Below are 27,134 nucleotides of genomic sequence, written 5' to 3'. Positions count from 1 at the left end.
ATGGAACTGGCAAAGATTCCCAGGATGCAGGAACAGCCGTGTGGTCTCAAGCCCCATTTCTCATTGTCCCATCCTTGCCTCAGATGAGAGGGGGTGGGTAGTGGTGTCTGACAGCTCTGGACGCACTGCCTCCAATCTCGGACCATTAGATTTCTCCCATGACCCCGCTGCATAGCTCAGGTCCTGGGTGACTGAAGGATGGCGATGGTAATGGGCTCCTCCTCACCCTGCTGTCAGTGAGAGTCCAGCTGGAAACCGTTTCCCCTGAGTGCGAGGAATTCTCTGACATCAGACAAAGTGCTTAATTGCAGCCTGGAACCACAACAGGACAGGATGGGAGGGGTGGGGACAGGGCAGGAGGGGGTGGGGGTCTGTGTATCCGGGATCATAACAGGACAGGACAGGAGGAGTGGTGGGTCTGTGTATCTGGGACCACAGGAGGAGGGGATGGGAGGGGTGGGGGTCTGCGTATCTGGGATCGCAACAGGACAGGACAGGAGGGGTGGGGATAGGACAGGAGGGGTGGGGGAGTCAGCGTATCTAGGATCTCAGGAGGGGGGATGTGAGGGGTGGGCCTTCATTGTATCTGGAATCACAACAGGGCAGGACAGGAGGTGTGCGGGTCCATGTATGTGCGATTACAGGTGGACAGGATGGGAGGGGTGAGGGGGATCAGTGTACCTGGGGTTACAGGTGGACAGGACGGGAGGGGTCGGGGTTCAGTGTATCTGGGATCACAGGGGGTGAGGTTTGGGAAGGGTGTGGGGTCAGCGTATCTTGGACCACAGGAGGGGGGACGGGAGGGTTGGAAGGACGCCAGTGTATCTGGGATTACAGGATGGGAGACGGGAGTGGTGGTGGTGGGGGGGGGAGGGTCAGTGTATCTGGTGTTACAGGCGGACAGGACGGGAGGAATGAGCTGTGTATCTCTGTCATTACCTGGAGTATTTGGCTCCAGGCAGGACTCTCCGCAGTTGGTAGCGTTTTCCTGAGGACGTTGCTGCTTTCATTCTCTCGGTTTGTATGTCTTGCTTAGGATGCTAGAAACATTGAGTGATCCTGCACGGGAACAGGCCCTTCAGCCCAACTCATCCATGTCAACCAAGTTGTGCATCTAAACTTGTCTGATTTCTCCATGTTTGGCCCATAAAGCTTTCCCGTTGGTTTTATTGTGCACACGTCAATAATATTGATTTGATGGGCGTGTAGTTCATTTCTCACCTCGTTGTCTAGAGCTGTTAAAACTCTGGCTGGGAGAGTGGTGCAGCTCTCGCCCCTTCTGCCTGAGGACAGGGGGACTCTCGGCCGCTGCCCCCACCCCCAACCCCGACTGTCCGCGGCTCCAGCCTGTCTCACACTCTGCAAAGCTTCCGAATGGTAGCCTGCTTGTTTGGGTGCAGAGGCCGATTAATTGATGTTGAATGACAGGGCGGAGAGAACAAGAGGTAAACAGTAAACAGATTATCAAGTGGTTTAGGAAGTTTTGCCGAGCTGTTTGTGCTGCATGCAGGCGGAAGCACAGCAGTCCGAGCCCCGGGGGAGCTGAGGGACACGGCGGGCGAGCAAGACAAGAGCGTCCGCAGTCACTGTCTGCGGATCCCAGTACCGCTCTTCGGGTTACAGAGAGTTAGAGAACTGTGTGTGTGACAGTATGTGTGTTTGTGAGAGAGAGGGATTGTGTGTGTATGTGAGAGTGTGTTGTGTGTTGTGTGTGTGTGTGAGAGTGTGTTGTGTGTTGTGTGTGTGTGAGAGAGAGAGCGCGAGTGTGTGTGAGAGACAGTGTGTGTGTGAAAGAGTGAGTGTGTGTATGAGAGAGTGTGAGTGTGTCTGTGTGTGAGAGAGAGTGTGAGTGTGTGTGTAAGATAGAGTGAGTGAGTGTGTAAGAGAGTGTGAGTGTGTCTCTGTGTGTGAGAGAGTGTGAATGAGTGTGTAAGAGAGTGTGAGAGTGTGTGTTTGTGAGAGAGAGAGGGATTGTGTGTGTGTGAGAGTACAAGTATGTGTGTAAGAGTGTGAGTGTGTCTGTGTGTGTTAGAGAGAGTGTGTGAGAGAGTGTGTTGAGTGTGTGGAGGGAGTGTGTGTGTGAGGATGTGTTGAATGTGTGTGTGCGTGCACATGTACAGGTGTGAATACATTTGTGTGGCAGTACAGGTGTGCAGGACTGAGTGCCAGCCTCGCCCTGCTGCTATTGATACAGATGTTCCAGTGGTTGTGTTAGCCGCCTTGATGTTCCCTGAGGAGGCTGTTTCCAGCCTAGACACCACAGAATAACTGAGTGCAGTGACTGTAGCAAAGGCTGTGAGATTGGACGACATCCTGAGGACCAACGCCTGGAACTGGCTGTGTCTCCGGCCAAACTGACCAAGAATCTACCCAACAACTGGAAACCTGCCCTGCCACGTCCTAGTCACAATGAAAGTAGGATAAATCCCATCCAGCCAATTACCACTCAGTTGGTCTACTCCCAAACATCAGCAAAGTGACAGAAGGTGTTATGAACAGAGGCATCAAACCATGGCTACTTATCTGAGCAAGTAAAATTAATGTTAACCAGTCAATGACCATCTTCAACAAGGGAGAGTCTGTCAGCCAGTTTTGGTGTGCAGTAATCTTTGCATCACCAAGACCTGTACCACTAATACCCTGAGGGTCACTGTGGATCAGAGACCTAACTAGAACTGCCACATAGATACTGTGACTACCAGAATGGATCAGGGACCAGGGACCCTGCAGGGGACTCAGATCCCAACACTCTAAGGCCCTCACAGCATTTACAAGTCACAGGTCTGGAGTGTGATGGAGTACTTGCCACAAACCTGAGAGCACACACAGCGGTTCTCACTGAGGGGTCAGCAGTGGAAAGGGTGAGCAGCTTCAAGACCCCGGGCACCAACATCTCTGAGGACCTATCCTGGGCCAAAAATACTGATGCAATTATGAAGGAGGCACACAAGAAGCTATATTTCATTTAGGATTTGAAGAGATTTGAAAAGACTGCAGCAAATTTGTACAGATGATTGGGGGAGAGCTTTCAGACCAGTTGCATTACCACCTGGTATCGAGCCGCCACTGCACAGGGCCAGACAAAGCTGTAAGCTCCCGGCTCCATCACGGGCACGATGCCCCTCCTCAGTTGTAACGACCAGTGTGCACAAACATCTTGTGCTGGGCAGTTTTTTGCCCGGTGACAACAACATGTGCGCACTGAATTTTTAAGTGGAAGTAAACCTGAAGCTATTCATCATGAGACATGTTGGTGATAATAAAACAGATTTTAAAAAAATCTACAGCACATTACAGGCCCCTCAGCCCACAAAATTGTGCTGACTAGGTAACCCACTCTAGAAACTGCCTAGAATTTCCCTACTGCATAACCCTTTATTTTCCGAAGCTCTATGTACCTATCAAGAGTCTCTTAAAAGACCCTATTATATCTGCCTTTACCACCTTCGCCGGCAGTGCATTCCACGCACCCACCACTCTCCGTGTGAAAAATTTACCTCTGACATCCCCGTTGTACCTACTTCCAAGCACCTTAAAACTATGCTCCCTCATGTCAGCCATTTCAGCCCTGGGAAAAATCCTCTGACTATCCACACAATCAATGCATCTCATCATCTTAAACACCTCTATCAGGTCACCTCTCATCCTCCGTCGCCAAGTTACTCAGCCTGTTCTCGTAAGGCATGCTGTCCAATCTGATTCTGGTTTGAATTCTGTCTGTGTGAAGCTCCGACAAACACTGAAGAAGCTCCACACCGTCCATGACGAAGCAACCCACCTACATTAAAATCCCCTGCCTCCCCCACCAGCGCACAGCGGCTGCAGCATCCACCGTTTACAAAGCCCAGTGCGGGCTGCTCGGCTGGACCCTCCCAAACCCTTGACCTCTCCTGGGAGAGGACAGCAGGTGCAAGAAGGACCCAGCACCTGCAGGGATTGTGTGTCGGGGCTCTGGAGGAACCGGAGCAAGGAGTGGTCTGTGCTCCCTCCCACCAGTAGCCCTGGGCTATGAGACAGAGAGATAAATCCGGAGGTCAAAGGTTGGGGCTAATGGGCCAACTTCGACACGTGAAAGCCAATAAGCAGCTGCCAGTGGCGATAAGAGGGCAGACAGTGAATGTGAGATAAGGGAAGATCACAGCAGACAAGGCCGGCTAAACAAACACTGTCCAAGGGCTGGGTGGATCCTGAACCCAGGAGGGGGATTGTGTTGCAGGGTTCAGACCCTGTGACGCTGGGCTGTGAGCAGAGACAGAGAGAGAGTCAACCCCTCCCAATCCATGGCACCAAGACATTCGGGAAGAGGCTGAGCAGTGCTGAGGAAGAGTGGGCAGGGATGGATGTGAAGGAGGTAGAGGCAGAGGGCTGAGGGGAGGTTGGTGGAGCAGAAGGAGAGGGGTGGGGAGGTGAGGAAGGTTGGTAGGGGATGGGATTGGAGAGGGGAGACGAAGTGGGCAGAGATGAGTGAAGAGACTCAGGATCTGATCGATTATCACTGACTTACTGCATGACGTGAAATCTGTTGTTTGTTGCAGCAGTTCGGTACAAGACGTAAAATTACTGTAAATTACAAAATAAATAAATAATACAAAAAGAAATAATGAGTTCATGGAACATTCAGAAATCCGATGGCAGAGAGGAAGAAGCTGTTCCTAACTCATTAAGTGTGTACCTTCAGGTTCTTGTACCTGCTCTGGCATCGTGGTGATGAGAGGAGGGTACGCCCTGGATGGATGCCACCTTCTCGATGACATCCTGAATGGTGAGGAGGGTTGTGCCCATTGAAGTGCTGGCTAGGTCGACGACTCTCTGCAGCTCTTTCTGAACTTGGTGTGGTTGCAACCATTCGGAATGCCCTCCAATGTGCATTTATAGAAAATTGCAACAGCATTTGGTAACATGCGAGACCTGCTCAAACTCCGAACAAAGCAGAGCCGCCACTGTGGCTTACATCAGTTTGCTGGGCCCAGGTTAGAATCTCCAAGATGTTGAATCTCCAAGACGTTGACACCAAGAAAAATATCGAGAGAAATATACAGTACCATAGCAGAAAGGGAGAGGAGTTGGGCTTGTATGGAATCAGGAGGCGACAGAGGGAGACAATTTCAAATGATTGACTGTCCTCGATTCAGATTCAGATTTATTTATCACATGTACACGTGTCAGAGGATCTCCTACAATGATCTGTCTCTCTGACCCATGCCCACCCCTGTGTCCTGCCCAACCCTGCCACGATCAGTGCTTCTGACACCCAGACCAAGCTGAGGCTGAAGTTCCCTACAACCATACCTCCTCAGCCTCTGCAGAGACTGAGGTATTAGACCTGGCCCTTCCCGCTCCCTGGCGATGTCCCAACACTGAACCGGACACGGCACAGAGCAGGCGGTACGGTAGCGTAATGCTTCACAGCGTCAGTGACTGGGGTTCAGCTCCGCTCTTGTCTGTATTCTCCAGGTGACTGTGTGGGTTTTTGTCTGGGTGATCCAGTTTCCTCCCACATTCCAGAGACAATAAGTCAGGGTTAGTAAGCTGCGGGTATACTTTGTTGCATCGGAAGTGTGACAACACTTGTTGCCTCTCCCCAGCACGTCGTTAACTCTGTTCGTTGTTGATGCAAATAATGTATTTCACTGTGTGATCTGATGTTTTGATATACATGTGACAAATAAAGTTAACCTTTTAAAAACCTTCGGAGGGTTACTGCAGATTTGACCTCATGATATTTACCACCAACTCTGTAATGTCATAAGACCATAAGACACAGAAGAAGAATTAGGCCGTTCGGCCCATCGAGTCTGTGCCACCACTCCTTCATGGCTGATTCATTATCCTCTCAACCCCATCCTCCTGCTTTCTCTCCCGTGACCCTTGATGCTTTTACTAATCAAGAACCTATCAACTTCTGCTTTAAGTATACTGTACCCAAAGACTTTGCCTTCACAGCCATCTGTGGAATGAATTCCACTGATTCACCACCTTCTGGCTAAAGAAATTTCTCCACAACTCTGTTCTAAAGGGACATCCTTCTATTCTGAGAATAAGACTTTTGATCCAATACCCGCCCCCCCCAATAGGAATCATCCTCTCCACAACCACCCCATGTAGGCCTTTCAATATTCAATTGGTTTCAATGAGACCGCCTTCCCCATTCTTCCAGTGTCGCAGGATTTCTGTTCCAGTGCGGTTATGATCATCTCCCAATGAACCCTAACCCAAAGGTTCAGTCATTTCTCCTCATCTCAGTCCTACCCCTCATTCTGAGACTGTGTTCCAGATCCTGGCCTCCTCCCTACCTCAAACCTTTCAGAATTCTAAAAATTTCAATGAGATTCCTCTAACCTCTAGAGAATAGCAGCCCACTCAATCTCTCCTTAAACAGAAAGTGTGTTGTCCCAGAAACCAGTGAAGTCAAACTTTGTTGTACTCGCTCTATGGCAAGTATATCTTTTCTGAAGCGGAGGTTCCTAAACTCCATGTACTTACTAGAGGTGTGGTCCTACCAAGGATAACACAATTGCAATAAAGCTATATTCAAACTGTTCTGTGACAGAGCTCTGTGCAGTAACGCTGAACATTAACATTACCCAGTCAGCCGAAAACACTGGATTTGTTTTATTCACTAAAGTGGCCATCATGTTATAGCAAAGATTATGAGGACACTCAGTCCTCGTTTACTGTCATTTAGAAATGCATGCATTAAAAAATGACACAATGTTCCTCCAGAGTGATATCACAGAAACACAGGACAGACCAAGACTAAAACTGACAAAACCACATAATTATAACATATAGTTACAACAGTGCAAGGCAATACCGTAATTTGATAAAGAGCAGACCATGGGCACGGTAAAAAAAGTTTCTAAGTCCCTATAGCCCCATCATCTCACGCAGACGGTAGAAGGGAGAAACTCTCCCCGCCATGAACCTCCAAGTGCCACAAACTTGCCGATGCAGCACCATTGGAAGCACCCCACCGCAGCGGACTCAGAGTCCGTCCGAAAACTTTGAGCCTCTGACCAGCCCTCCGACACCGAGCACCGAGCGCCATCCTCTGCCGAGCGCTTCGACCTCACCCGGCCTCCGAGCAACAAGCAAAGCCGAGGACTCGGGGCCTTCCCCTCCGGAGATTCTGGATCACACAGTAGCAGCGACAGCGAAACAGGCATTTCAGAAGTTTCACCAGATGTTCTTCCGTGCTCTCACGTCTGTCTCCATCAAATCAGGATTGTGTACGGCACCCTACTTGACAGATAACAGACATCACCACCAGAGTGGCCACGCAAGCTGCGTCGCGTCACCATCTTCTCCTCCCGCCAAAGTTAAATGGAAAGAATGCAGAGAAGATTTACAAGGATCTTGCCAGGTTTTGAGGCCTAGGTTATAGGGAGAGTTTGGCCAGCCTATGCCAATATTCCTTGGGATGTAGGAAAATGAAGGGCGACTTTATGGAATCATTAAGCACAGATAAGGTGGATGGTAACATTCCCCGTGGTAGGTGAGTTCAGAACCTGGGGTCATAAGTTTAGGGTGGGACAGGAAAGATTGGAGGCTGGATTGTTAGAAGTATTAAACTGGTGATAGAGCAATGCCTGAAAGATCGTGGAACTGAGGGTGATGAGCAACTACCAATGAAGAGGAATTGCATCTTGGGCCAGATCAGCCAAGATCACATTGAATGGTGGGCCAGGTTTGAGGGGCTGAGTGGGCTCCTCATGTTCCTATTTTCATGAGCTCTTGTGTTCTTAATCCCACCTTATTTTGTCCCAACAGCAGACTGGAAAGCTTGGAAATAGTCATTTATATCGGAGAAATTGATGTTTGGTGCTGAGGAGATTTACCAGGATGCTGCCTGGACTAGAGAGCATGTCTTATGAGGATAGGCTGAGTGAACTAGGGCTTTTCTCTTTGAAATGGAGGATGAGAGGTGGTGTGACAGAGGGATACGAAGGGACATAATTTTAAGATAATTGCAGGAAAGTATAGATAGGATGTCAGAGGTAAGATTTTTACACAGAGCATTGTGGGTGTGTGGAACTCCCTGCTAGGGGTAGTGCTGAGGCAGATACATTAGGGACATTGAAGAGACATAGATGGGCACCTGGATGATAGAAAAATGGAGGGTTGTGTGGGAGGGAAGGGACCTGGTCTTTGAATAGGCCAAAACATCCTGGGCCAAAAGGCCTGTACTATGCTCTACTCTTCTATGTTCCATGCTCTATGTTCTGTGTCTTCAGTGATTGCCTTCTCAAGCTAAAACTCTGCACAGCAAATCCAAGCCTCTGTCCTGCTGCATGGGGCTACAACGGCTGTGACGGGGCCTCATGCACTTACAGCCTGTGTTTGCAACTCTTGCTCTTTACTCCTCTGGTTTCAGCTTGATTTTCTTCATTGAGAATGCCACAGGCAATGAAAATCCTGCATCTGCGTGTGAGTGTGAGTGTGAGTGTGAGTGTGTGTGTGAGTGTGTGTGAGTGTGTGTGTATGTGTGTGTGAGTGTGTGTGTGTGTGTGTGTGAGTGTGTGTGTGTGTGTATGTATGTATATCTGTGCATGGATGTCTGTGTGTGTTTTCATGCACATATGTGAGTGCATATATGGCCACACTCAGTCACTTCGACATTACGTTTTATGGGATCGAGTTTATTGTGATTTTATTGTGCTCATTGTGAGTTTTAATGCTGCACCAGATCTGGAGTAACAATTCCTGTGTTCTCCTAGCAACACACACAAAAAGCTGGAGGAACTCAGCAGGCCAGGCAGCAAAAGAGTACAGTCGACGTTTCAGGCCAAAGCCCTCCAGTCCTGCAGAAGAGTTTCGGACTGAAACGTCGACTGTACTTTTTTCCATAGATGCTGCCTGGCCTGCTGAGTTCCTTCAGCATTTTGTGTGTGTTGCTCGGATTTCCAGCACCTACAGATTTTTTTCCTTGTTTGTGATCCTGTTCTCCTTTACACTTTGTACTGAAGAATGCCAACAAACAATTTTGAATCTTGAATCTCTGTGTGTTTGAGTACACTGTGGTTTTATATTGAATCTGTGTGTGTTTGAGTACACTGTGGTTTTATATTGAATCTCTGCGTGTTTGAGTACACTGTGGTTTTATATTGAATCTGTGTGTGTTTGAGTACACTGTGGTTTTATATTGAATCTCTGCGTGTTTGAGTACACTGTGGTTTTATATTGAATCTGTGTGTGTTTGAGTACACTGTGGTTTCATATTGAATCTGAAAACAACAGGAATTCTGCAGATGCTGGAAATTCAAGCAACACACATCAAAGTTGCTGGTGAACGCAGCAGGCCAGGCAGCATCTGTAGGAAGCGGTGCAGATGACGTTTCAGGCCGAGACCCTTCGTCAGGACTAACTGAAGGAAGAGTGAGTAAGGGATTTGAAAGTTGGAGGGGGAGGGGGAGATCCAAAATGATAGCAGAAGACAGGAGGGGGAGGGATGGAGCCAAGAGCTGGACAGGTGATAGGCAAAAGGGGATATGAGAGGATCATGGGACAGGAGGTCCGGGAAGAAAGACAAGGGGGGGGGGTGGACCCAGAGGATGGGCAAGAGGTATATTCAGAGGAACAGAGGGAGAAAAAGGAGAGTGAGAGGAAGAATGTGTGCATAAAAATAAGTAACAGGTGGGGTACGAGGGGGAGGTGGGGCAATAGCAGAAGTTAGAGAAGTCGATGTTCATGCCATCAGGTTGGAGGCTACCCAGATGGAATATAAGGTGTTGTTCCTCCAACCTGAGTGTGGCTTCATCTTTACAGTAGAGGAGGCCATGGATAGACATGTCAGAATTGGAATGGGATGTGGAATTAAAATGTGTGGCCACTGGGAGATCCTGCTTTCTCTGACAGTAGGTGTTCAGCAAAACGATCTCCCAGTCTGCGTCGGGTCTCGCCAATATATAAAAGGCCACATCGGGAGCACCAGACGCAGTATATCACCCCAGCCGACTCACAGGTGAAGTGTCGCCTCAGCTGGAAGGACTGTTTGGGGCCCTGAATGGTGGTAAGGGAGGAAGTGTAAGGGCATGTGTAGCACTTGTTCCGCTTACACGGATAAGTGCCATGATCCTCTCGTATCCCCTTTTGCCAATCACCTGTCCAGCTCTTGGCTCCATCCCTCCCCCTCCTGTCTTCTCTTATCATTTTGGATCTCCCCCTCCCCCTTCAACTTTCAAATCCCTTACTCACTCTTCCTTCAGTTAGTCCTGACGAAGGGTCTCGGCCTGAAACGTCAACTGCACCTCTTCCTACAGATGCTGCCTGGCCTGCTGCGTTCACCAGCAACTTTGATGTGTGTTGCTTATATTGAATCTGTGTGTGTTTGAGTACATTGGAGTTTTATATTGAATCTGTGTGTGTTTCAGTGCACTGTAGTTTTATATTGAATCTGTGTGTGTTTGAGTACACTGCAGTTTTATATTGAATCTGTGTGTGTTTGAGTACACTGTAATTTTATATTAAATCAGTGTGTGTTTGAGTACACTGCAGTTTTACATTGAATCTGTGTGTGTTTGAGTACACTGTAACTTTATATTGAATCTTTGTGTGTTTGAGTACACTGTGGTTTTATATTGAATCTGTGTGTGTTTGAGTACACTGCAGTTTTATTGTGTTTGAGTACACTGTGGTTTTGTTGTGTTTGAGTGCACTGCAGTTTATATTGAATCTGTGTGTGTTTGAGTACACTGTGGTTTTGTTGTGTTTGAGTACACTGTGGTTTGGTTGTGTTTGAGTACACTGTGGTTTGGTTGTGTTTGAGTACACTGTGGTTTTATTGTGTTTGAGTACACTGTGGTTTTGTTGTGTTTGAGTACACTGTGGTTTTGTATTGAATCTGCGTGTGTTTGAGTACACTGTGGTTTTGTATTGAATCTGCGTGTGTTTGAGTACACTGCAGTTTTATTGTGTTTCAGTACACTGTGGTTTTATTGTGTTTGAGTACACTGTGGTTTTGTATTGAATCTGTGTGTGTTTGAGTACACTGCAGTTTTATTGTGTTTCAGTACACTGTGGTTTTGTTGTGTTTGAGTACACTGTGGTTTTGTTGTGTTTGAGTACACTGTGGTTTTATTGTGTTTGAGTACACTGTGGTTTTGTTGTGTTTGAGTACACTGTGGTTTTGTATTGAATCTGCGTGTGTTTGAGTACACTGTGGTTTTGTATTGAATCTGCGTGTGTTTGAGTACACTGCAGTTTTATTGTGTTTCAGTACACTGTGGTTTTATTGTGTTTGAGTACACTGTGGTTTTGTATTGAATCTGTGTGTGTTTGAGTACACTGCAGTTTTATTGTGTTTCAGTACACTGTGGTTTTGTTGTGTTTGAGTACACTGTGGTTTTGTTGTGTTTGAGCACACTGTGGTTTTGTTGTGTTTGAGTACACTGTGGTTTTATTGTGTTTGAGTACACTGTGGCTTTATTGTGTTTGAGTACACTGTGGTTTTATATTGAATCTGTGTGTGGTTGAGTACACTGCAGTTTTATTGTGTTTGAGTACACTGTGGTTTTGTTGTGTTTGAGTACAAAGTGGTTTTATTGTGTTTGAGTACACTGTGGTTTTATTGTGTTTGAGTACACTGTGGTTTTGTTGTGTTTGAGTACACTGTGGTTTTGCATTGAATCTGTGTGTGTTTGAGTACACTGCAGTTTTATTGTGTTTGAGTACACTGTGGTTTTGTTGTGTTTGAGTACACTGTGGTTTGGTATGGAATCTGTGTGTGTTTGAGTACACTGCAGGTTTATTGTGTTTGAGTACACTGTGGTTTTGTTGTGTTTGAGTACACTGTGGTTTTGTTGTGTTTGAGTACACTGCGGTTTTATTGTGTTTGAGTACACTGTGGTTTTGTATGGAATCTGTGTGTGTTTGAGTACACTGCAGGTTTATTGTGTTTGAGTACACTGTGGTTTTGTTGTGTTTGAGTACACTGTGGTTTTATTGTGTTTGAGTACACTGTGGTTTTGTTGTGTTTGAGTACACTGTGGTTTTGTATTGAATCTGTGTGTGTTTGAGTACACTGTAGTGTTATATTGAATCTGTGTGTTTGAGTACACTGTGGTTTTGTTGTGTTTGAGTACACTGTGGTTTGGTTGTGTTTGAGTACACTGTGGTTTTATTGTACTTGAGTACACTGTGGTTTGGTATTGAATCTGTGTGTTTGAGTACTCTGTGGTTTTGTTGTGTTTGAGTACACTGTGGTTTGGTATTGAATCTGTGTGTTTGAGTACACTGTGGTTTTGTTGTGTTTGAGTACACTGTGGTTTGATTGTGTTTGAGTACACTGCAGTTTTATTGTGTTTGAGTACACTGTGGTTTTGTATTGAATCTGTGTGTGTTTGAGTACACTGTAGTGTTATATTGAATCTGTGTGTTTGAGTACACTGTGGTTTTGTATTGAATCTGTGTGTGTTTGAGTACACTGTAGTGTTATATTGAATCTGTATGTTTGAGTACACTGTGGTTTGGTTGTGTTTGAGTACACTGTGGTTTTGTTGTGTGAGTACACTGTGGTTTTATTGTGTTTGAGTACACTGTGGTTTTGTTGTGTTTGAGTACACTGTGGTTTTGTTGTGTTTGAGTACACTGTGGTTGTATTGTGTTTGAGTACACTGTGGTTTGGTTGTGTTTGAGTACACTGTGGTTTTATTGTGTTTGAGTACACTGTGGTTTTGTTGTGTCTGAGTACACTGTGGTTTTGTTGTGTTTGAGTACACTGTGGTTTTATTGTGTTTGAGTACACTGTGGTTTGGTTGTGTTTGAGTACACTGTGGTTTTGTTGTGTTTGAGTACACTGTGGTTTTATTGTGTTGGAGTACACTGTGATTTTTTATTGACGGGAGAGGGTACAGCTCCACTCTGGTGTCTTTATTCAAACTGGTGGGCAGTTTGTCCGTCCACTCCTCTCCCTACTTCCCACATCCCCCACCCCACACTACTCCCTCCCCTCCCCTTCACCCTCCCTAACGTCGGCACATTTTAATCTGACTAATTAAATTCCATCAAAATTGAAGAACTTTATTTCATCAGAGACTTTAATTATGCCTAATTGTGAATCTAATGAGGGGTTTATTAACTTTGGAACGGGCTGTTGACTCCATTAGCTGGTTATGTCAGAGACACACCGAGGGCACTTATTGCATTAATCATAATGAATTAACCAGTCCCGGCAGAGAGGACAGGCCCAGGATCCCGAGGTCCAGAGGCAGATACAGACCCCAGCACAGAAACACAGACACAGACCCTGACACAAGAACAACAGAGACACAGACCACAACACAGACATTGACCCAGACCCAGATACAGACTTGGACAGAGACACAACACAGACCGAAGCCCCGACACAGAAACAACACAGACCCAGATCCAGATGCAAACCCAGTCACAGACACAGACATTGACCCAGAGGCAGACACAGACGTTGACCCAGATCCAGATTGAGACCCAGACGTTCACCCAGAGGCAGATACAGACCCAGGCACAGACCCAGACACAGACCCAGACACAAATACTGACTCAGATAAAGACCCAGAAACAGGCACAAACACAGACCAAGAGGCAGACACAGACATTGAGCCAGACCCGGACACATACTTGGACACAGACCCAGAGGCAGCCAGGGACTCAGGCACGGACCTGGACACGGACGGACCCTACCTCCCTCCACCTCACTACCTCACCCCCATCTTCTTTACCCACATCCTCACACCTACCTCCTCAACCCACCTTACCTCATCACCACCCACCTCCCCCACCTGCTTACCCAATCTCCTCTCCCCCCAAGTCCTCGCCTTTCACCCCCTACCCTGCCACCCTCACATCTAGGAGTGGTCCCCCACCCCCATCTCCTCAGCCCCAACACCATCTCTCTTCAGCCACGGCCTCACCATCACCCCAACCCTTACTCCACAGGCTGGGGAAGAGCATACCCCTGCCCTGAACATGTCTCCCCTCACACTCAACAGCAGAAACATACATTCCTCCCCTCCCCCCCTTAGTTGTAACCATGCTTCTTCCCCCCCACCACCACCCCACAGATGCTGCCCGACTCACTGTGGTCTTCCAGTAGGCTCCTTGCTGCCCACTCTCAGCCCAAGTCCTCGCTGATATTCACGTCGGGAGGGCTGGCCGCAGGACCGCAGCGGACTCCTCTCCTCCAGCACCCGCCCAGCAGACACATTCCCTGCTGGGGCAGAGGGCCGTGCTCTAACACCGGGTGGCACGGCGGCATCGCACTTTAGGGGGCCGGTGACCGGGGTTCAGTGCCCGCTGCTGTCTGTGAGGAGTTTGTCGGCTCTCCCTGTGACCACGCGGGTTTCCTCCGGGTGCTCCGGCTTCCTCCCACAGCCCAAAGACGAGCGGGTTAGGGTTAGTGAGCTGTGGGCAATGGAAGCATGGCGACACTTGCGGGCTGCCCCCATCACATCCTCGGACTGTGCCAGCCATTGACGCAGACGATGCATTTCATAGTACGTTTCGCTACGCACGTGACAAATAAAGCTAATCCACTCTTAACCTTTAACCTATCATGTCTTCAAGGTTATTTCAAGTTTCCTGCGCCTTAATCACTTTACTGTTCGATGCAGATGACACGTTTCACTAGATTGTATGTTTTGATGTAGAAGTGTCAAATAAAACTAATCTATAATCTAATCCAAATCTGAATCCAACACCCCTCACCGCTGAACCCATCCAGTCCCCTCACCGTGAACTCACTGGGGTCCGATTAGCCCCCAGCGGCGGGATGTCCAGTGGCGGGGTCGCTGTTGACATGCATCCCTGTGCCCAGCAGGGCTGGGTGCCCCCGAGACAGGCAGGCAGACCTGTGGAGGGCGAGCCCACCCTGAAGAAGGGAAAGTGCCCGGTGTGTGTAGTGAGTCCCTCCCCGTTCAGTCAGTGTCTGTCTGCCTGACAACTCGGTGATTTATTACCCACCCCTGCTGTGTTATAACCTGATCAGTCAAATTAATGTGTGACTGTAGGCTCATCTGATGTCGAGCATCACAAATTCAATTTTGAGGCACCAGGTTTATATGTGGAGTTGCGGCTCAGACTAGGAGACAGCATGCAGCTGACAATTCCCTCATCCACACAGGTTCCAAGGGGAATAGTCGATCAGGTAATTTCACTGCGTAAAATGCTTAACGGACACTAAGTAAGACATATTAATGTACTAAGGATTTAATGAAGTTCTGGTAAAAAGTGCTTACTTTATTAGTTTACCACAGATTAATGGGGATGATCATTAAAGTGATGGAGATGGATGGTGCTCTTCAAGCTGCTCATCCCTGCATCCCCTACCCCGCTCCTCCCAGTGTTAACGATTATCTACTTAATTAGAAGTCTCGATAATATCCAATATAGGGCGAATGAATTGGGAAAATGAAATGACTTCAAGCAAAGTGGCCGTGATGAAATTTTGCTGAGTCTTTGACAGACTCTTGTTAATGCAGGGACCGGGACTGGGAGGAGACATGGGGGGAGGGGGTGCAGTTTGGTGTGGTGTGGGGTGGGGAACAGGCCAGAGACAGCCCAGAGCTTGGACTCGGTGGTGAGGAGGTTGGGAGGCAGGTGTGGGGGCGAGTAGGGATGGGGCAATGGGAAGGAGGGCAGGGGTGTGTGTGTGTGTGTGTGTGTGTGTGGTAGGATGTTGGAGATGGATGGGAGGGGGTGGTGGTGTGAAGGAAACACTTAGGAACTATCTTGGAGTTTACTGTCAGATGGAAAGTGGGGAAGAGACTTCACTGTGCGTTTGGGATTCCACTTTTCAGCATTCCCCATTCCAAGCACAATGGGAAACCTTCAATCCCCTTTGTATCCTTTGCAAATTCAAACACACACTGTCCATTGACATCCTTGCTCTAGTATGGAGAGCTCTACATACTGTCCACAGTACATCTGTACACTACTGTTCACAGAACACCTGTGCTTTATACAGTACACCTGTACACCACTGGACACAATTTACCTGTACATTACAGAGTACATCTGTACACTGTTGTCATGGAACACCTGTACGTTATATAGGACACCTGTACACAGTACACCTGTGCACACAGTATATCTGTGCACACAGTATACCTGAACCCTGCTGTACACAGCACGCAAGTGTAATATTGTATGCCGTACACCTGTACACTGTTATACACCTATATACAGTACACCAGCACACTGCACAGTACACAATACACATGTACATAGAATGTAAAACATTGAACATAGAAAGCAGCACAGGAACTGGTCCTTTGGTCCACAATGTTGTGCAGAACAAATTAAATTAGTAATAAAATGGCAAACTAAACTAACCTCTTCCTCCTGCACAATGTCCAAATCCTTCCACTTTCCTCACATTCATGTGCCTATCTAAACATCTCTTAAAAGTCCTTAATGTTTCTGCCCTTACCACCACCCCAGGCAGCGCATTCCAGGCACCCACTACTTTGTGTAAAAAACACTAGCCCATCCATTTTCTTTGAAATTAATCCCTCTCACTTTAAATGCTGCCTTCTGGTATTAGATATTTCAACAGTAGAAAATAATACTATCTGTCTACTCTACTATGCCTCTCATAATCTTGGGTTGGAAAACAACCCAAGTTTGCCCAGCCTCTCATTCTAGCTCATGCTTTCTAATCCAGCCAGCGCCCTGGTAAACCTCTCCTGCACCCTCTCCAAATCCTAACATCCTTTCTATAATGGGGCATCAAGAACTCTCGGTGTTACCTCAGATGTGGCCTCACTGGAGCTGCAGCAGAACTTCCTGTGTTTTGAACTTAGTGCCTTGACTAATCAAGGCAAGTATGCTATAAGCCTTCTTGACCACCCTATCAACCTGTGCATCCACTTTCAGGGAGCGAAGAACTTGGACCCCAAGATACCCCTGCACATCAACACTATTAAAGGTACTACTACTCCACTATCGTACACAATATACCCCTGTACTCTACTGGATGCAATACACATGTGCACTACAGTACACAGTACACCTATACACTACTGTACATAGTACACCTGTATCTACTGTACACAGTACACCTGTACACTACTGTACACAGTACACCCGTATACTACAGTATATAGTACATCTGTACACTACTGTACACAGTACACCTGTATACCACAGTACATAGTACATCTGTACTCTGTTGTACACAGTACACCTGTATCTACTGGACACAGTAGACCTGTGTACTACTGTATATTGTACACCTGTACTCTGCCGTACATAGTACACCTGTACACTACTGGACAGAGTACACCTGTATACAGTACACCTATATACTACTATATATGATACATCTTTACATGTGTGGGCACGTGGCCAAGTGGTTAAGGCATTGGACTAGTGACCTGAAGGTCGTGAGTTCGAGCCCCAGCCGAGGCAATGTGTTGTGTCCTTGAGCAAGGCACTTAATCACACATTGCTCTGCGACGGCACTGGTGATAAGCTGTATTTGTCCTAATGCCCTTCCCTTGGACAACATCAGTGGTGTGGAGAGGGGAGACTTGCAGCATGGGCAACTGCCGGTCTTCCATACAACCTTGCCCAGGCCTGCACCCCGGAGAGTGAAGACTCGCAAGACTATCGGATGCCTTTACTTTACACTACAGTACATACACTACTGGACAGAGTACACTTGTATACAGTACACCTACAGAGTACACCTGTATACAGTACACCTATAATGGTACACCTGTACTCTGCTGTACACAGTACACCTGTACACTACTGGACACAGTTCTCCAGCTGCGGTCTCAGCAATGCCTTGTACAACTGACGGAGAAACCCTTACATCTACAATCATATAATCATGGACTCACACAGGCCAGAAACAGGACCATCAGCCCCCTTGTGCTGGTAATCATAAACCCAAGAGATTCTGCAGAAGCTGGAAATCCAGAACAACACACTTCATCTTGGCCTGAAACGTCATAGTCATAGAAAAGTACAGCACAGAAACAGTCCCTTCAGCCCATTTAGTCCACGCTAAACCATTTAAACTACCTATTCTCATCGACCTGCACTGGGACCATAGCCCTCCATATCCTTACCACCCATGAACCTATCCAAACTTCTCTTAAACTTTGAAATTGAGCTCATATGCACCACTTGTGCTGGCAGCTCATTCCACACTCTCACGGCCTTCTGAGTGAAGATGTTTCTCCTCATGTTCCCCTTAAACTTTTCACCTTTCACCCTTAATCCATGACCTCTGCTTGTAGACTGTTTATTCTTTTCCATAATGCTGCGTGTGCTGTTGAGTTCCCCCAGCATTTTGTACATGTTGTGCTGGTAATCAGCTATCTATGTGTACTACACAGCCCTCTATGCTTTGGCATTCCAAGTGCTTATTTAAATACTTCTCAGCTGTTATGTGAGTCTCTTCCTCAATGCCTCCTTAGGCAGCATCCTCCAGATTCTGACCAGTCTCCAGGCAAAAACTTCAGAGTGTACTTATCTCCTTCCCCTTTCGTTAGACCAATGCTTTCTGGGGGGAAACATCTCCCACTACCTGCTCTATCTTTTTCCCTGCTAATTTTGACTATTTCAGTCCATCACTCCTCAGTCTCCACAACTTTGCCTGTCTCTCCTCAGAGCTGAAATGATCAGGCAAATGGAAAATGTTGAAGTTGTTCTGTGGGTGGAAAAGATTAAAAGAAGGGAAATGTATTATCCAACTGGTGAAGGGTGTAAGAGCCGAGATGCAGAGAGATCTGGGTTTCCTCGTGCCTGGTTCACAATCGTGTAGTGGACACGTACAGAAGTCTACAGGACAGCTAGCAGAATGCGGTTGTCTACTGAGCACAAAGTTAAGTAGGTAGATGACTCAAATATTAATGTAGTTGGTGAGGAAGATTGTCCTTGGCTCCAGAACCATGTTGGTCAGTAGGCAGGAGGGGCAGATCAATGAAATTAATACTGACTGTGGTGCAGGGTTTACTTTATTTGTGGCCTCACTGATGCCTGCATCTCTGAACCTGGTGCTGGGCCCCAGTGAATCCTTAGGATCATCTGAGCCACCGTTGGCTTCAGTGAAGGATCGTGTGAATTATCGCCAGGAACAGTCACTTGCCTGCTTTATGGTGAGCAAAGAAACAACGGGAGAATGGGAATCAGTGGGAATTAGTGGAAATAATTTTTTTTAAACTATCAGGAGGTTATTTATAGGAAGAGGTGACAGAAAGGAGATGAAACAACAAACAAGCTGCTGGAGGAACTCAGCAACCTCAGTGGCGTCTGTGGGTAGAAAGGAATTGTTAATGGTTTGGGTCGATAGGGTTTCCTTAAATTAGAGTTAACAGCTCCTCTCCCATTACACTCCACCAGAGGCTGCCTAACTAATCAGCAAGTGGGATTCATTAGAAAGGGCCAATAAAAATAATTCAAGTACAAGCAGAGCGGCCATTCTTTAGGAGTGTGCCAGTCATTAGAGTGGTTTTGGCTCATCAGGCTTGGGTGAGGTATATTGTCTCGTAAATTACTCTCTCTGTGTCCTTATTTGTTCATTCCTAATCTGTTGGGGCGGAGTAGATTAGCAACAATGGCTCCAGGGGCAGTGTCTTCTACCCTGTGTGGGATGTGGGTAACTCTGGGAGAGCTCCAGTCTTCCAGATAACCACACCTGCACTGGGTGCGCCAAGCTGCAGCTCCTCAGAGAACGTGCTGAGGGACTGGATCTGCAGCTCGATGACCTTCTGCTCATATGGGAGAATGAGGAGGTGATAGACAGGAGCTACAGGGAGGTTGTCACCCCTAGGTTGCAGGAGACAGGTAACTGGGTGACTGTCAGGAGAAGGAGGGGAGATGCATAACCAGTACAGAGTACCCTGTGGCCATTCCCCTCAATAATAAGTATACAACTTTAGATACTATTGAAGGGGACGACCTACCAGGGGAGCCATAGTGACTGGGTCTCTGGAACTGAGTCTGGTGCTGTGGTTTAGAGGAGCAGAGAGGTGAAGTGGTCTGCAATGTTGATTGGAGATTCCTTAGTCAGAGGAACAGAGATGAGGTTCTGTGAGCATGATAGAGACACCCGGATGGTATGTTGCCTCCAAGGTGCCAGGATTAGGGATGCCTTGGATCGGGTCCATGGCATTCTTAAGGGGGAGGGTGAGCAGCCAGAAGTCTTGGTGTACATTGGCACCAATGACATAGGCAGACATGGTTGGGAGGTCCTGAAGAGAGATTTTAGGGAGCTAGGTAGAAAACTGAGAAACAGGACCTCCAGGGTAGTAATCTCTGGATTGCTGCCTGTGCCATGTGGCAGTGAGGGTAAGAATAGGATGATCTGGCAAGTGAATGCATGGCTGAGAAACTGGTGCAGGGAGCAGGGGTTCAGATTTATGGATCACTGGGATCTCTTCTGGGGAAGGTATGACCTGTAAAAAAAGGGACAGGTTACATTTGAACCTGAGGAGGGGCCAATATTCTAGCAGGCAGGTTGGCTAGGATTGTTTGTGTGAGTTTAAACTAATTTGGCATGGGGATGGGAACTGGAGTGATAGTGGTGAAGATGATGTAGTTGGTTTACAAACAGAGGCAATGTGTAGTGAGACTCCTAGCAAGGAGAGGCTGATGACTGGGCAAAATTGCAGTCAACAGGATAACTTGCAACATAAAAGATGGACAAAATTGAAAAGCATGAATATAGGACTGAAGGTTTTGTATTTGAATGTGCATAGTATGCGGAATAAGATAGATGATCTTGTAGCACAGTTGCAGATTGATTTGTATGATGTTGTAGGCGTCCCTGAATCATGGCTGAAAGAAGATTATAGCTGGGAGTTTAATGCCAAAGGATACACATTGTGTCAAAAGGACAGGCAGGAAAGCAGAGAAGGTGGTGTTGCTCTGTTGGTAAAAAAATGACAACAAATCATTAGAAAGAGGTAACATAGGGTCGGAAGGTGTTGAATCATTATGGATAGAGCTAAGGAACTGCAAGGGTAAAAAGACTCTGATGTGAGTTGTATGCAAACACTCCCCAATAGTAGTAAGGATGTGGCCTACAATTTACAATTGGAATTAGAAAATGCATGTCAAAAGAGCAATGTTGCAAAAGTCATGGGGGGATTTCAATATGTAGGTAGATTGGGAAAATCAGGTTGATGCTGGATTCCAAGAGGGGAAATTTGTAAAATGCCTACAAGATGGCTTTTTAGAGCAGCTAGTGGTTGAGCCCACTAGGGGAATGGCAATTCTGGGTTGGTTGTTGTGCAATGATCCTGAATTGATTAGGGAGCTTCAGATAAAAGAACCCTTACGGAAAAGTGATCATAATATGATTGAATTTGCACTGAAATTTGAGAAGGAGGAGCTAAAGTCAGATGTATCAGTATTACAGTGGAGTAAAGGGAATTACAGAGATATGAGAGTGGAGTTGGCCAGAATTGATTGGAAAAGAACACTGGCAGGGATGACGGCAGAGCAGCAATGGCTGGAATTTCTGGAAGCACTTCAGAAGGCACCAGATATATACATCCCAAAGAGGAAGAAGTATTTTAAATCAAAGATGACACAACCGTGGCAAAGAAGAGAAGTGATAGAGGGAAGTTAAAGGATTGGGAAGCTTTCAAATACCAACAGAAGGCAACTAAAAAGTAATTAAGGTAAAGATAGAATACAAAAATAAACTAGCCAATAATATTAAAGAAGATACCAAAAGTTTCTTCTAATACATAAAGTGTAAAAGAGAAGTGTGAGTGGATGTCAGACCACTGGAAAATGATGCTGGAAAGGTAGTAATGGGGGACAACGATATGGCAGACAAACTGAATTAATATTTTGCATCAGTCTTCACTGTGGAAGATACTAGCAGTTTGGTGTAAGTTCTAGGTGTCAGGGTCATGAAATGTGTGAAGTTACCATTACTAGGGAGAAGGTTCTTGGAAATCTGAAAGGTCTGAAGGTAGATAAGTCACCTGGACCAGATGGTGTACACCCCAGGGTTCTGAAAGACCTTGCTGAAAAGATTGTGGGGGCATTAGTAATGATCTTTCAAGAATCACTAGATTCTGGAATGGTTCTGAAAGACTGAAAAATTGCAAATATCACTCCATATTTTAAGAGGGGAAAGAGGCAGAAGAAAGGAAATTATAGGCCAGTTAGTCTGACCTCAGTGGTTGGGAAGATGTTGGACTTGATTGTTAAGGATGTGGTTTAAGGATACTTGGAGGCACATGATAAAATAGGTCACAGTCAGCATGGTTTCCTCAAGGGAAAATCTTGCCTGACAAATCTGTTGAAATTTTTTGAAGAAATAACAAGCAAGATAGACAAGGGAGAATTGGTTGATGTTGCATAGTTGGATGTTCAGAAGGCCTTTGGAAAGGTGCCACACATGAGGCTGCTTAACAAGCTATGAGCACTTGGGATTACAGGAAAGATTCTAGCATGGATCAAACAGAGCCTGATTGGCAAGAGGCAAAGAGTGGGAATAAAGAGCCTTTCTAGTCGGCTGCTGCTGAATAGTGGTGTTCCACAGACTGCAAAGTTTACAGACAACAGGGAGTAGGTGGAGGGGCAGGTAGTTTTGAGAAAGTAGAGAGGCTACAGAAGGACATAGACAGATTAGGAGAATGGGCAAAGAAGTGGCAGATGGAATACAGTATCGGGAAGTATATGGTCATGCACTTTGGTAGAAAAATGTAAGGGTTGATTATTTTCTAAATGGAGAGAAAATACAAAAACTAAGGTGCAAAGGGATTAGGGAGTTCTTGTGGAAGATTCCCTAAAGGTTAATTTGCAGGTTGAGTCTGCGGTGAGGAAGGTAAATGCGATATTAGTATTCATTTCAAGAGGACTAGAATATAAGAGCACTGGTGAGGCCTCACTTGGAGTATTGTGAGCAGTTTTATGGCCATTTTCTTAGAAAGGATGTGCTGAAACTGGAGAGGGTTCAAAGAAGGTTCATGAAGAAATGATTCCAGATTTGAACAGCTTGTCATATGAAGAGCACTTGATGGCTCTGGGTTTGTATTCACTGGAATTCAGAAGAGTGAGGGATGACCTCATTGAAACCTTTTGAATAGTGAAAGGCCTTGATAGAGTGGATTGGAGAGGATGTTTCCTATGGTGGGAGAGTCTAAGACCAGAGGACACATCCTCAGAATAAGGGATGTCCTTTTAGAGTGGAGACGAGCAAGTTCTTCAGCTAGAGATTGATGAATCTGTGGAATTCGTTGCCACAGCCAGCCGTGCAGGCCACATCTGTATGTATATTTAAGGCAGAGGTAGATAGATCCTTGATTGGTCAGTGTATGAAGGGGTATGGGAGAAGGCTGGAAATTGGGGCTGAGAGGAAAAATGGGCCAAATGGCTTAATTCTGCTCCTATGTTTTATGGTCTAACCTGCTGAGCTCCTCCAGTATATTGTCTGTTGTCTAGACTCCAGGATCTGCAGTCTCTTGGTTGTGGCTGTACCTTCAGCTGATATCAACAGAAACCGTAATGCCTAGTTTGACCGCTGGAAGGTTCAGAGACCAGTTCCCTGGACACTTGGGTAGGAAACCAAGAAAGGAGTCTAGGGAGCAGGAGCTCAGGGAGCACAAATCCAGGGAGGAGGTGTCGAGGGAGAAAGTGTCCAGGAACAGGCAACAGGTGTCAAACCATTCCAAATGCATGTTGTACATCCAGAGCCAGAAGTTGTCCAACTGTAGGGCAGCGTTTAAAGATAAAGATTTAAGATGAGCTTTATTTGTTAGATGTACATCAAAGCATACAATGATATGTTTTTGTGTCAAAGACCAACACTGTCTGAGGATGCCCACAACTGTCCCTATGCTTCCTCTGCCAACATAGCATGTTCACGACTTTCTAATCCTAACCCTTAAGCATTTGGAAAATGGGAGGAAACCGGAGTACCCGGAGGAAACACACGCTGTCATGGGGAGAACGTACAAACTCCTCACAGACGGCGATGGGAATTGAACCTAGATCATTGTAGAGATGGCACTGTACTGTGTTACGCTAACCACTGTGCTACCGTACCGCGGGGTTTATTGCGCTCCCGCCGGATTGCAGTGAGGATTCCGAGTGAGGGAAGGGAGTCCAGATTGTGACAGCTGGAGTTCTGTTGAATTCATGAAGCAACTTTGTTTCAGGTTTCCCGTGCCGGGTAAACTTTGCTGTCCCATGTGCGGACAGCACTGGTCAACCCGAAACCGCAGGCACTGCTCTGCTCTCAGTACAGCAGGAATCTCTGCCCTGTAGCCCCGGCAGAGCATGACTCTGAGTCCAGAGTGGAAGGGAAAGTTGAAATACTGCGCCTAGAGATGTCCCCCCCCCCACCCCAAATCCTAGACATCAGGGCAGGCGAACTCGGGGAATGAGACGGACTGATCATGTAATAGACTTTTTGGTAGTTTTTACACTTTATTCTGCATTGTTTTTGACTAACTTTATTCTAGCTCAGCGTAATGATTTGATGTGTATGTGAACCGTCCGCACTTCGTCTGGGCACGCGTGACATTAATAAACAAATCCCAGTGCCCAATGATCAATGACTAAGCTTCCGTTCCGTTTTGGAGAGGTCGGGGTTGGGAGGCAGGGGACAGAGGGGCGCGGGAATGGTCCGGGGAGAGGGCACAAGATGCGCCAAACTCTCGCGGCCCACGGCAGGACCGTAAGGAGTTCCGCCGCCCCGGAGGCGGCCTTCCAGCCCGCCGCGCAGCGCTGACTGCTCTCAGTGCCCTTCCACTTTTCCTCCGATCCACCTTTGGGAAGACCCCATCGTCCCAAGTCGCGGTGTGTCTCGACGGGGAAACATTCCCCTCCTCCTCTCCCTCCCCGGGGTCAGTGTCGGCCCCGCTGCCCCGAAGGTGAGTGGTTATTTCCCCGGGTGTCGGGTCTGTGGTAGGGTGCAGGAGGATTGTGGGGAGATTGCAGGTGCCGGGAGCTGACACGGATCCGTCAGGGGTTTGACTGAAGCAATAATGGATGTCAGCGGCGCATTTGCGCCCACGGCGGCTTGGTCCGCGGGTTAATTACCGCTCCCTGCCCGGCGCGGAGATGGATCGAACTGTCAGCGCGACTGACAGATGAAGACAGAGCGGGGCAGCAGCGCCCGGGCAATTCATACCAGCGGCCCAGCCTCCGATCCCGACTCTCGTCCGCGGTCACCGAGCCGCACCTTTACCGGATTCCGCATCGCAACTAGAACTGCGCTGACTCCGGATTCCGCATGGACCCCGGCTCCCGCACTACCTCCGACTCCGCCGTCGGAGCAGCAACGCCTTCTGACCGCCGCTCGCAGCCGGTGACACAGAGCGAAAGGGGTGGGGGGGGGAGCCGCTCCCCAGATCCACGGCCTACGGTCACGTTTGGCCTCAGTTCCACTTTCCTGTTTGCTTCGCTGGGCTTGTTGGGCGGAAGGGCCCGTGACGATAAAGCCAATCCAAAGCTAAAGGGCGGAGGTTTAGGGTGAGAGGGGGAAGATTTAATTCGGATCTGAGGGGCAACGTTTTCACCCAGAGGGTGGTCCTTACATAGAAGGAGCTGCCAGAAAAAGTGATTGAGCAGGTACATTAGCAACGCTTTAAAAAAAAACATTTGGACGGGTGCACAGATAGGAAAGGTGCAGGTGGTTGTGCGCGAAACACAGACAATGGGACTGGCTCAGGTTGGCACCTTGGTCAGCATGGATGACCATCTGTGGAGGATAGCTGACAGCGGATGTTTCCGGTGAGACCCTCCGCCTGGACTTGAAGGAAAAGCCCAGGTAGTCAGTGTAAGGAGTTAGAGGACGAGGAAGGTGATGGGTGGATCTAGGTGAAGGGAGTCCACAAGTAGATGAGGGGAGAGGGGGGGAACGAGGTAGGAAGCTGGGAGGTGCTGAGTGGAAGTTACAAACAGCTGAAGATGATGGCATCTGATAGGAGAGGACAGTGGGCCATGGAATAAAGAATGGAGCAGGGGAGGGAGCCCGAAGAAGAGGGAACTGGAAGGAGGAGTGTGTGGGGGATGGGCAAATTGAGAGGGTGGGGAAGGGGAAAGGCAAGGAGTGATGGGTTCCACTGGCATTCTGGAATAAAACCAAAGAAAGGGGAGGGACTGTCCTTTTTATGGTCCATGGTTCTCTCCTATCAGATTCCTTGTTCTTCATCTCTTCTACTTACCCACCCTTCCCCTCAAATGGTCTCCTCAACCACCTGCCGGCTGGTACGCCTTCCTCTCCCTCCACCTTCCTATCCTGGCTTCTCTCCCACTTCCTTTCCAGTCCTGATGAAGGGTCTTGGCCCGGAATGTCGACTATTTATTCCTCTCTATAGATGCTGCCTGAGCTGCTGAGTTCCTTCAGCATTTTATGTAGGGAGGGATGGGACAGAGATTGGAGCCCCAGGGCTCTTCATGCAGCCATCTCAGTAAGTGTGTGATCTTTGTGGTTCGCTGAAACCTCACGGAGAGGATTTAGCATCAACACTTGTTTGGGACCCTGGCAGGACTGGGATTGTTCTTCACGTGGGAACACTGCAAAAAAGCATGCATAAACTAGCTGACTGACGAGAGAAGTGGAAGATGAAATCTAATCCAGAGAACCTTGGACAGAAGGAATTCAGAGTAAGAATAGAGCCACAGACAGTGAGCCGGAACAGAAGGGACCAATGTTGAAAATGTCAGGGCAACTGGTAAGTGGTCTATAATTGTCACATGCATCTAGGTACAGTGAAAATCTTTTCTTTGCCTGTCATCCAGACAGATCAAGATAATGCAAAAAAGGAAAATTCTGGGGGGTATAGATAGGGTAAATGCATGTAGGCTTTTCCCACAGAGGTTGCGTGAGACTGGAACTAAAAGTTCTGGTTTAGGGTGAAAGGTGAAATGTTTAAGGGGAGCCTGAGGGATAACTTCTTCACTCAGAAGATGGTGTGATTGTGGAATGAGCTGCTGGAAGAAATGTTGGCTGCAGGTTCGATTGGAATATTTAAAAGAAGTTTGGATAAGTACCTGGATGCGTGGATTTGGAAGGCTGTGGTCAAAATTCAAAGTACATTTAATATCTAGGTGCTGGATGGTGGGACCAGGCAGAATAGCGGTTGGGGATGGAGTAGACAGGTGAAGGGCCTGTCTTTGTGCTGTCATGCTCTGTGACTCAAATTGATTATGTTGGATGCTTTCCAAGGGCAGTGAGAAGT

General features: G+C 47.4%; 1 protein-coding gene across 7 annotated transcripts in view; it reads left to right on the top strand.

Annotated features, from left to right (window-relative positions):
• The first annotated feature begins 24,526 nt into the window (after positions 1-24,526).
• LOC140185629 (uncharacterized) overlaps positions 24,527-27,134 on the top strand; it is a 215,782-nt gene continuing 213,174 nt past the window's right edge. For 5 of the 7 annotated variants that reach the window (XR_011882681.1, XR_011882680.1, XR_011882679.1 and 2 more), the window contains exon 1: positions 24,527-24,821. The gene's annotated coding sequence lies outside the window, so the exon portion shown is untranslated. Of the gene's footprint in view, positions 24,822-25,487; positions 25,522-26,607; positions 26,628-27,134 lie in introns of those variants that run through there. The other 2 variants (XM_072239061.1, XM_072239060.1) reach the window with 2 other exon arrangements.

The sequence above is a fragment of the Mobula birostris genome, chromosome 21, assembly GCF_030028105.1.
Source record: "Mobula birostris isolate sMobBir1 chromosome 21, sMobBir1.hap1, whole genome shotgun sequence".
NCBI classification, from domain to species: domain Eukaryota; kingdom Metazoa; phylum Chordata; class Chondrichthyes; order Myliobatiformes; family Myliobatidae; genus Mobula; species Mobula birostris.
The sequence above is the reverse complement of the archived record's forward strand: the minus strand, read 5'-3'. Positions and strand labels throughout refer to the sequence as shown.